Genomic DNA, 10,357 nt, shown 5'->3' on the forward strand with positions numbered 1-10,357 from the left:
TTTTGGACAGTGATCCAAAGAAATGATAAAGTAAGAGAGCTAAATAAAAAATTTCAAAGGGCCCCTGGAGAAGCAAAGCAAAGTATAATGAAATGTGCAAAGACCTGGTGTCAGAAAGCCCAAAGGGAAGAACACAATCAGCATTTTCAAGCTAAAAAATTCAAGCCTTGACAAATGATACAGAAGGATTCTAAGGACAATATAATGAATGACCCAGGAAGCATTTAAAAAAAAAAAAAAAAGGATGGGAGAAATGTACAGAGTCACTGTACCAAAAACAATTGGTCAGTATTCAACCATTTCAAGGGACAGGACATGATGAAGAACTGCTCGTGCTGAAGCAAGAAGTCCTAGCTGCACTGAAGTCACTGGGGAAAAACAAGGCTATAAGAATTGAGGGCATACAAATTGAAATGCTTCCAAAACTGATAAGCACTGCACGCCTTCACTTCTCTGTGCCAAGGAAACTGCAAGACAGCTACCTAGCCAACTGATTGGAATTGACTCATTCTTGTGCCCGTTCCAAAGAAAGTTGATCCAACAGAATATGAAAATCATCAAACAAGACTAATAATATTACATACAAGTAAAGTTTTGCTGAAGATAATTTAAAAATTATTACAGAAGCACATCCACAGGGAACTGCCAAAAATTCAACCCAGATTCACAAATGGCATGAAGCAAAGGATGTCATTGTTGATATCAGATGCTCTGTAACTGAGATGAGAATATCAGAAAAATGTTTACTTTGCTTTATCAATTATGCAAAGATATTGGACTGTGTGGATCATAATAAACTATGGTTAATATTGGGAAGGACTGGAATTCTAGAACACTTAATTGTGCTGATGAGGAACCTGTACGTGAACCAAGACACAATCATGAGAAGAGAACAAGGGAAGACTGAAAGGTTTAAAATCAAGAAAGGTGTGTATTAGGGTAGTATCCTTTCACCATAGTTATTTAAGTCTTATGCTGAACAAATAATCCAAGAAACTGGATTATATGAAAATGAACATGGTATCAGGAAGACTCCTTAACAGCCTTCGATATGCAGATGACACAACATTGCTGGAATAAAAGAGGACTTGAAGTACTTACTGATGAAGATCAAAGAGTACAGTTTTCAATATGGATTGCATCTCAATGTAAAGAAAATGAAAATCCTCACAACTGGACCAATAAATAAAATCACAAGAAGAGAAAAAGACAGAAGTTGTCAAATATTTCATTTTACTTGGATCCACAAAAAACACTCATTTCTGCAGCACTAAAAAATCTAAGGATGTATTGCATTAGGCAAATCTGCTGTCAAAATCCTCTTTCAAGTGTTAAATGGAAAAGATGTCCCTTTTAGCATTGAGGTGCATTTGAACCAAGCCATGGTATTTTTAATCATCTCAAAGCATAAGAAATCTGGACAATAAATAAAGAAGACGAGAGAAGAATGGACACATTTAAATTATGGTGTTGGTGATGATTACTTAAAAGTAGCTTGGCCTGCCAGTTGTTGTTAGGTGGCATCAAGCTGGTTCTGACTTATAGTGACCTAATTTACAGCAGAATGAAATGCTGCCTGCTCCTGAGCCAACTTTAGAGTCATTGTTACACTTTAGCCCATTACTGCTGTCCTATGCCAATACATCTCTTTGGGGGTCTTCCATATTTTCACTGACACTTCACTTTACCAAGCTTGATGTCCAGAGACTGGTCCTTCCTGACAATGTGTCCAAAGTATGACAGATGATGTCTGCCATCCTGGTTTCTAAAGAGCATTCTGGCTCTTTAGAACAGATTTGTTCTTCTAATAGTCCATGGTACTTTCAACATTCTTCTCTAACACCATAGTTCAAATGCATCAATTCTTCCATGGTCTTCCTAATTCATTGTCTAATTTTTACATGTATATGAAGCTATTGCAAATACACAGATTTGCCTAACGTAATGAAATTTGTTTGATTTCTTGACTGCTGTTTCCATGTGTATTGATAATGGATCCAAGCAAAATGAAGTCTTTGACAACTTCAATTATTTTCCATTTAAATGGATGTCATTTATTGGCCCAATGGTGAGAATTCTTGTTTTCTTCACATTGAGGTGCAACCCATACTGAAGATTGTGGTCTTTATCTTCATATGTAAGTGTTTTAAGTCATTCTCACTTTCAGCAAGCAAGGTCGTACCATCTTCATATTACAGATTTTTCATTAGCCTTCCTCCAATCCTGATGCCACATTCTTCCTCATATAATCTAGCTTCTCAGATAATTTGCTCACCATACAGATTGATTAACTATGGTGAAAGAATACAACCCTGGCACACACTTTTCCTGATTTGAAACATTTCTCTGTCCCCTTGTGAAGGAATGACTGCCTCTTGGTCTATTCACAGATTACTCATGAGCACATTTCAGTGTTACAGAATACCCATCTCTGCAAGGTCGTTCATATTTTGTCATGATCCACACAGTTGAAAGACTTTGCATGGTCAATAAAGCACTGGTAAATCTCTTTCTGGTATTCTCTGTTTTCAGTCAAGCTACATCTGACGTCATTCTTGTATGAATATAGCTTGAACCTCTGACAATTCTCTGTCAATAAACGATTGCAGCCATTTAAAAATTATCTTTAGCAAAAATTTACTTCCATGTGCTATTAATGATGCTCTCTGATGATTTCCGCATTCTGTTGGGTCACCTCTCTTTGGAATGGGCACAAATATGGAACTCTTCCAATCAGTTGGCTAGGTAGCTGTCTTCCAAATTCCTTGGTATAGATAAGTGAGTGCCTTCAGTACTGTATCACTTTGTTGAAAGATTTGAATTTGTATTCCATCAATTTTGAGTCTTCTTTTCTGATGCCTTCCGTACACTTTGGACTTCTTCCATCAGTACCATTGATTCTTCTTTCCCCTCCCACCCCCTTTTTCTTTAAACTTTTTATTGTGAATTGAATGAAAGTTTACAGAGCAGATCATCAGTTTTACATTCACCAAACCGTATACTTAATTTCATTACAATGATTGCAATCCCCTCCATTTACCATCAGTTAAGAGTATTTACATCTACTCACTTTAACTCTTGTATTCCTTCCTGTGTCTCCCATTACCTTCATCTTTCCTCTGCTAACCTCCCTCTTATTGTATATTTTCTGCCCCATCACTAATGTTAACATGTGTCTATCCTATATCCCACGAATAATTTTTTCTCCCGTCCCCTAGTATCTACCATTGATTTTTTTTTTCTTTTATTAAGAAAACCTTTTCTTAACTTTCTACAACATTGGTCTCATACAATATTTGTCCTTTTGTGATTGACTAATGTAACTTAGCATAATATCCTCTAGGTTTATCCATATTGTGAAGTGTTTTGCAGATTCATCATTATTCTTCAGTGTTGCATAGTATTCCATTATGTGTATGTACCAAAGTTTGTTTAACTATTCTTCTGTTGAAGGGCATTTAAGCTGTCTTTATCTTTTTTATTTACAGTAAATTGAACTATCCTCTTTTATTATCCATTCTGATCTCCCTGACTCTTGACTGGTGTATTTAATCCATTTACATTCAGTGTAATTACTGATAAGTATAAAGAACCAATAGATCTGTTTTGGAAGAAGTACAGCCAGAGTGCTCCTTGGAGGCCAACATGGCCAAACTTCATCTCTCTTATTTCAGATATATTGTCAGTAGGGACCAGTCATTAGAGAAGGATTTCATGTTTGGTAAGGTGGAGGGTCAGAGAAAAGGAGGAAGACCCCCAGTGAGGTGGATTGGTCAAGTAGCAGCATTGATGGACTCATGCGTGGCAACAGTAGTGAGGTTGGCCCAGGATTGGGCAATGTTTTGTCCTGCTGTGCATAAGGTCGCTATGAGTTGGTACCGACTCGATGGCACCTAACAACAACAGTGCATTGATCGCTTTGTTTTTTGTGGTACTGTTGGTTTCTTAGTCCCACATAACTACTTCATTTTGCTTGTGGGTTTTCTTTTGATTTTCTTCATTTCTGTTGGGTTAATATTTACTAAAGTTTTCTGGTTTTTCTCTTACCATTGACTTTTTTTTTTTTTTTTTTGCTTTGAAATTTAGAAACAAATTTTATTTAAGATCTGAACTACAATTCCTAAAATATCAACTTTTCAGAAAACCGCGGCTACACAATGTATTGCCTCTATCATGTTAGAATGTGTATTAGACTCAAATACAAAAACCATGAAACAAACCACCATCCTTCAACAACTTGAGCAAAGATAGAATGCCTAAGGAACAACATAGATGACTTGCAGAGGGATGGGCTGTTTTACTTCAAGTACCATTAAAAAAAAAAAAAAAGAGAGAGAGAGAGAGAGAGAGAGCACAAATGCATGGGTTTTCAAGGTATATACAGTAAGTTGAACCGTTGGCACTAGGAATCATGGCATTTTGTCACGTAGCATTAACACATATTAGAAAATTGTGTAGTGTCAAAGGGATAGAACCACCAGCATTCAAGCAATGTTGTCAACTAGGCAAGAATTTTCTACTGAATGTTTCTTCTTTGTCTAATTGCTGTGTATACTGGTAGCAACTTTGAAATACGAAAGGGAGCTTACACTCCTTTTATTTTCTGTTAGATGCAAACAGAAAACAAACTTAAATATAAGCCCTGTGATAACATTAACAATTTTAGAGAGTATCAATTATACAAGAAAAAGACTAAGAACAAAAGAAAAGTGTTTACAGATACCCAGACATTAACAGTGAGCGGTCAGTAGACCCTCACAGGGCTTTGCGATGGTACTCAGAGGAAGCCACTTTGTAATCGCTGGCAGTAAACAGGGCTGCAAAATTCTTTGCCAGATATTTCAGAAAATCATGCAAATAGCCTAACAATAATGCAAGACTCTTCTCATCAAGGGGTGTATAGGCCAACATTGCTCCAATTCTCACAAATAATCTCAGTAGGTGTGGTGCTCCATAAACCTGGGACATCGGCGCAACTGGGTGGGCCATGAGGATTTCAGCATACTGGGGCCTCCCAAATTTGTAGAGCCACTGAGTGTCCAACATCACATTGAAGTATTCTTTTATCCCTGCCACAACTTCGTTAACAGCATATTCCTTATTGTCGAGACTGCCTTGTGATCTCTGACAAGTTGCATACTCTCCCAGAATGGCATTGACATTTTTCTTAGCTGGGAGCTGAAACAGCTGCTTCTGCCTGGTAACCAGGTCCCAGTCCTCGACGAGCCAGGGTTTTAATTCTTCAGGAATCCTCACTTTAACCTCCACTCTATTCTTAAATGCCTCCTCACTTTCAACGGTAGGATCAGCCCGGGCCCTTTTCTTCCGAGATGGCTGAGGTGCTTCACTAGTACTCCCACCATCTCCGTTTCCAGGACACTTTCGTTTGTTCTTCCTTATCTTTCTCACAGATGCTGAAGGGGGGTTCTCAGCAAAGTGACCCACCCCCCCATCTGCCGGGAAGAGCTGGCTCCAGATTCTTCTGCTGAGGACTAGCTGTCTTCTTTCCAGAGGAGGTCCCCTCTCATCTTACTTCTCTGCATGTTGCTTCTAGTTAGCTTTTCGAAGTTGTCATCTTCTGCAGATTGTTGTCACGAGTCTGAGAATCCTGCTTTCTGGAACTCATTCAGCCCTGTTTTTATTCCAACCAATAATCTTCTTCCTTCTTCCCCTTCCAAGAACTCCTAGGACTTTCTCAGATGGAATCTTAAAAGGTTTTCAGGGATAGTCTGGAAGGATGAAGTGGATATCCAAGATTCTGAAATGAGGGATGGTTCTGTAATCAGGATCAGATCTTCTGATCCTAACTCTACAAACTTAGCTTTTCTGGCAGTGACCTGAAACGAGAATCCAGCTCTCCCCAGCAGCCAACGTGTGATCACTCCCGTACCTCCAACCACCATTACCATTGACTATTGATCATATACTACTTCTTGAAGTGGTTTGACATCAAGCATTTCTTTTTGGTACAATAACTCTGTATTCCTTCTATCTTCTTTTGATGCTTTCTGCATCAGTCAATATTTCCCCCAAAGAATCCTTCAATATTACAAATCTAGACTTGAATTTTTGCTGCAATTCTTTCAGCTTAAGAAATGCTCATAGACACAGGATAGCTTGGGTGCTGGGGGTGTGGAGTGTACAATACACAAGAAGGGGGAGGGAAATAGAAGAACAAGGCTGATGGGAGAACAATTAGGCAGGTTCGCATGGGCTAAGTGGGACAGAGGTAAATGATGATGTATGCAGAATCTTTGAACAACAGGGCTCCAGGATACAGGGATTGAGGCATGGTTTGAATGGGTAAAAGAGGGCAATAATGTTAAGATGCTTGGCTGTCTTTTGAATCTTGGTTTCCCTTGCCTACAATTGTGAAAAAGACACTTGAGGAGGGGAGAAAAGGAATAGCCAGAAATATCACAATAGAAAGCTTGTAAGTCTGTCTTCAGCCTATAACTGATTGGAATACCTTAAAGGGGGTTAGAAGTTGCCCAGTGAAAGAGGCCTCCTGTGGAGCTTTTGTATTGCATAAGACCATGGGTGGAAACCAGAACCCCATCCAGAATTGTCTGAGGTGGGAAATTTCCACTGGAAACAACGAGTAGACCAGCCTGGAGAGGCTAGAAGAACAGAAGATACTTTGTGAAGAAAGATCAGCAGGAAAACTCAGAAACAATAATGGCTGTCTGATTATTACCTCAAGAACAAATAAGCTGTTCGCCTGGGAGCCATCAAGGCAAGTGGTCGGATCCCCTCAGAGCAAACTCCCTTTTAAGACTAAAACTCAAGGCGAATACACAAGCAGGCATGTAGTCTGGCTGGTGACCACACTGGTCACTGATGGGGGGGGGAGGGGAACAGCAATGAACTTGCAAGCTAAGCCCGACCACATTCAATAGACCCATGTGAACTCGGATGGAGACCTAGATGGCCAGCAGTAAGGCAAGACCAGGGACTCCTGGGCCCAGAGGCAGTGACATGGCCACAGAGGACTAGAGCGGAGAGTTAAGCATCCAGTTGACATGAAGTGAGGGGAGAGGCACAAGAACACCCATACTTTCAGATAGTATCCACTTGACCTGGCTTCAATGGCTGGATGATCAGAACTTGACTAGAAGAAGAAAGAAGAGGGAAGAAGAAGAAAAGAAAAAAAAAAAAGAGTAACCCACTACAATTTGATGAAATTTACCTATACTTATGGATGTAGTAGCCTCAAAAAAGGGAACAGATCTTTACAGCAAGGTTCACTCCCACCCCCTCGGTACAACATGGTTGACAAGGATGGGCAACTTAGACATTGGCTACCAAAAATGGGGTAGGTGGGTATAAAGGCAAGAAGTACTGGCTTACAAGCTTTCAAGAGGGAGTCTAGTTCCAGACAGGGCAGGGGTAGGTAGAACCTCCACTGAATGATTTCCAGTCTGTTGGGACTGGGCTGGCAAATGGAAATGGGGATAAGTCTCTTGTGGTACAATAGTGAATAATTGCCATCAGGACTGACTGAGGGTTGGAAATGTACAGGTAGATGTTTTTTGACAAAAGGAGGGGAGTGATTGATTTTGCAGCCTAGGAGCGGAGGTCCCTAGGACCATCAAGTGAGAAGAGCGGAGAGTGTGACCCTACCCGGAGAGGCAGTGAAGCCAGGCATGGAGACAGACATGATGACATTGACAGATGGAGTGGCTGGGGACACTAGACTCAGGGAGGGAGAGGGGCTGTGTGCTGATGGCCGGGGGGCAGGCCTGTGGAGTGTACACTTTGGTTATCTGATGATGCATGGAGGGGATTATAATCATTGCAATGAAACAAAATAAGATAGGATGAATGTAAAACTGATGTTCTACCATGTAAATCCACATAATTCACAATAAAAGCTTTAAAAAAAATTGCTGAAAATGTTCTTCGTTTTGTTTTTCTAATTCTATGTATTTGCGCATTTTATTGTAAAACTTGACTGTCTTCTCATGTTTCACTTTGAAAATTTCTGTTCAGTTCTTTTGCTTACTCATTTTTCCATTTGCTTTAGCATCTCTAAGCTGCAGAGTAAGTTTCAGAGTCTCTTCTGACATCCATTATTGTCTTTTCCTTCTTTCTTGTTTTCTTAATCACCTTTTGATTTCTTCATGTATGATGTTCTTAATGCCATTACAACATCTTCTTTGGTGTTTGATCATTAGTGTCTAATGTATCAAATCTGTTCTTGAGATACTCTCTAAATTCAGATAGAATTTGTTCAAGTTCATAATTTGATTCTCAGGGTCTTGTTTTAATTTTCATCAACTTTAAACTGAACTTGCATATTAGCAATTGATGGTCTCTTCCACAGACTGCTCTGGCTTTATTTCGGCTGAAGAAATGAAGCTTTTCCACCGTCACTTCCCACAGATGTAGTCAATTTTATTTCTGTGTATTCCATCTGGCGAAGTTTTTGTGCATAGTCATCATTTATGTTTTTTAAAAAAGACATTTGTAATAAATAAGTAATTGTTCTTGCAAAATTCTATCATGCAATCACTAGCATCTTTTCTATCACTGAGGCCATATTTTCCAACTTCTCATTTCCTCTTTTTTTCCATGGTTTGCATTCCAATCACCAGTAATTGTCAATACATCTTGATTGCAAGTTTGCCATAAGAAAAAACAAATCTTTTTGGAAGAAGTATAGCTGGATTGCTCCTTAGAATTACTGAGGGTGAGACTTTGCCTTGACTTGCACAGTGGCCACAATAATGGTCTCAAACATAACAGATTTGAGTTTGGTACAGAACTGGAAAGTGTTTTTTTCTGCTGTGCATACTGTCACTGTGAGTCAGATTGGAGAAATGGAACTGACTCAAAGGTCCATAAATAGCTATAGCAATATCATATGGAATATTTTTATAGATCTTGTGGGTAATATTAATACCATAGCATTTTTAATAACCTCACAAAGGATTACAGCTTTTAACCTATGCACAAATGTACCAAATAAAAAGAATGTTTATCTTGCTGTGAAAACCCCAGTCCTATTACTAGGAGTAATAAAAAAAATACAAACCTTGGCAGTTTCTTTAAGTTAGGTTACTCTCATTTGGGTTAATATTCTATAAACTCCAAGCAGAGTAATGAGGCAACTTGGTTTTTCTTTTCTCTGTCTCAAAATGATAGCTGGAAACGTAATGATTTACATACACTAAAGATTTTAGAAGAAATTTCCTGGTCTATGTGCTTTCCTTTGGCCATTGCCTGCTTCCAATATATTATGGTATAGGTGGTTAGGTCTTGGCTCTGAGCATCCTGATATGATGCTCATTAGGTGAAGCTAGTCCTTCCTATTTATTTTGGGTACCATGTGGACACCAGTTGCATGGCTCCTGCTACAGTCACCAATTGAAAAGTCTCTCCTCCTATTGACCTATTCTGGTCAACGAGTTATCTTAGCATCCCCAGAGCTCTTTTGACCATCCCAACTCTATGTAAAAAGTGCTGTTAGCAAGATAGCATGGAGGCTAAATGTATGTTCTGGGAGAACAAACTATGTGTGCCTGGGCCCCCCAAACATTCTAGTCATGCAAACTTGAGCTACTTAATTAAACTTTCTAAGGTTTAATATTCTCTGCTCTACCAGTTAACAGCTCATAGCAACCTCATAAGTACAGAACAGAACTGCTCCCTAAGGTTTTCAATTTTTTATTTATAAAAAATCAGCAATTGAAAATTTTTACCAGGTATCTCTCGGTGGACTCCAATCTCCAATCTTTAGATTAGCAGCTGAGATAGTTAACCATTTACAACGTCCAGGGACTCCTGTCTCTAAGAAGTGCTGTTTTCTTTATTCAACAAGCATTCATTTAGTGCCTACTTATATGCTAGGCTCCTTGTTGAGGACTGGGAATAGTAAAGTGAGCAAGATAAACAGTATCCGTCCTCACAAAGTTTACTGTATGATGAAGAAAGTCATCAGTATCTGGCCTAGAGAAAACTTCAGAACTTACGATGTTAAGAGTGCTGTTCTTAATGGTAAAGAGACTGCTACTCTGATACTCAGGATATAAGATCTAGGATCAATGAGTGGAATTATAGTCAGGCTATTTTGAACTTAATAAAAGAAAATTTTTGGTTTTTAAAAAATTGTTTTCCAACAACAGAATTGGGATCCACAAAAATAATGTCATTACTGGGATGGTCCCAGTACTCTGAACCACATATAAAGGAATATTTAGAAGGTTGGAAGACTTACAGGTGGGGAATTTGTGGCAGAAGCAAGAAATCCATTGCTTCCTGGTTTGGGACGCTCAGCTGCTCGAGGAGCCGCCATTTTGTGTGGGGCCAAGCGGGGAAAGGATCAGAGCAGCCACGGATGCCTGACAGAGTCACA

The 10,357-nt window shown here is 39.2% G+C and overlaps 1 pseudogene; it reads right to left on the reverse strand.

Annotated features, from left to right (window-relative positions):
- Positions 1–4,755: 4,755 nt before the first annotated feature.
- Positions 4,756–5,626, reverse strand: LOC102826467 (annotated as a pseudogene).
- Between the last annotated feature and the right edge of the window lie 4,731 nt (positions 5,627–10,357).

The sequence above is a fragment of the Chrysochloris asiatica genome, unplaced genomic scaffold (assembly GCF_000296735.1).
Source record: "Chrysochloris asiatica unplaced genomic scaffold, ChrAsi1.0 scaffold00031, whole genome shotgun sequence".
NCBI classification, from domain to species: Eukaryota; Metazoa; Chordata; class Mammalia; order Afrosoricida; family Chrysochloridae; genus Chrysochloris; species Chrysochloris asiatica.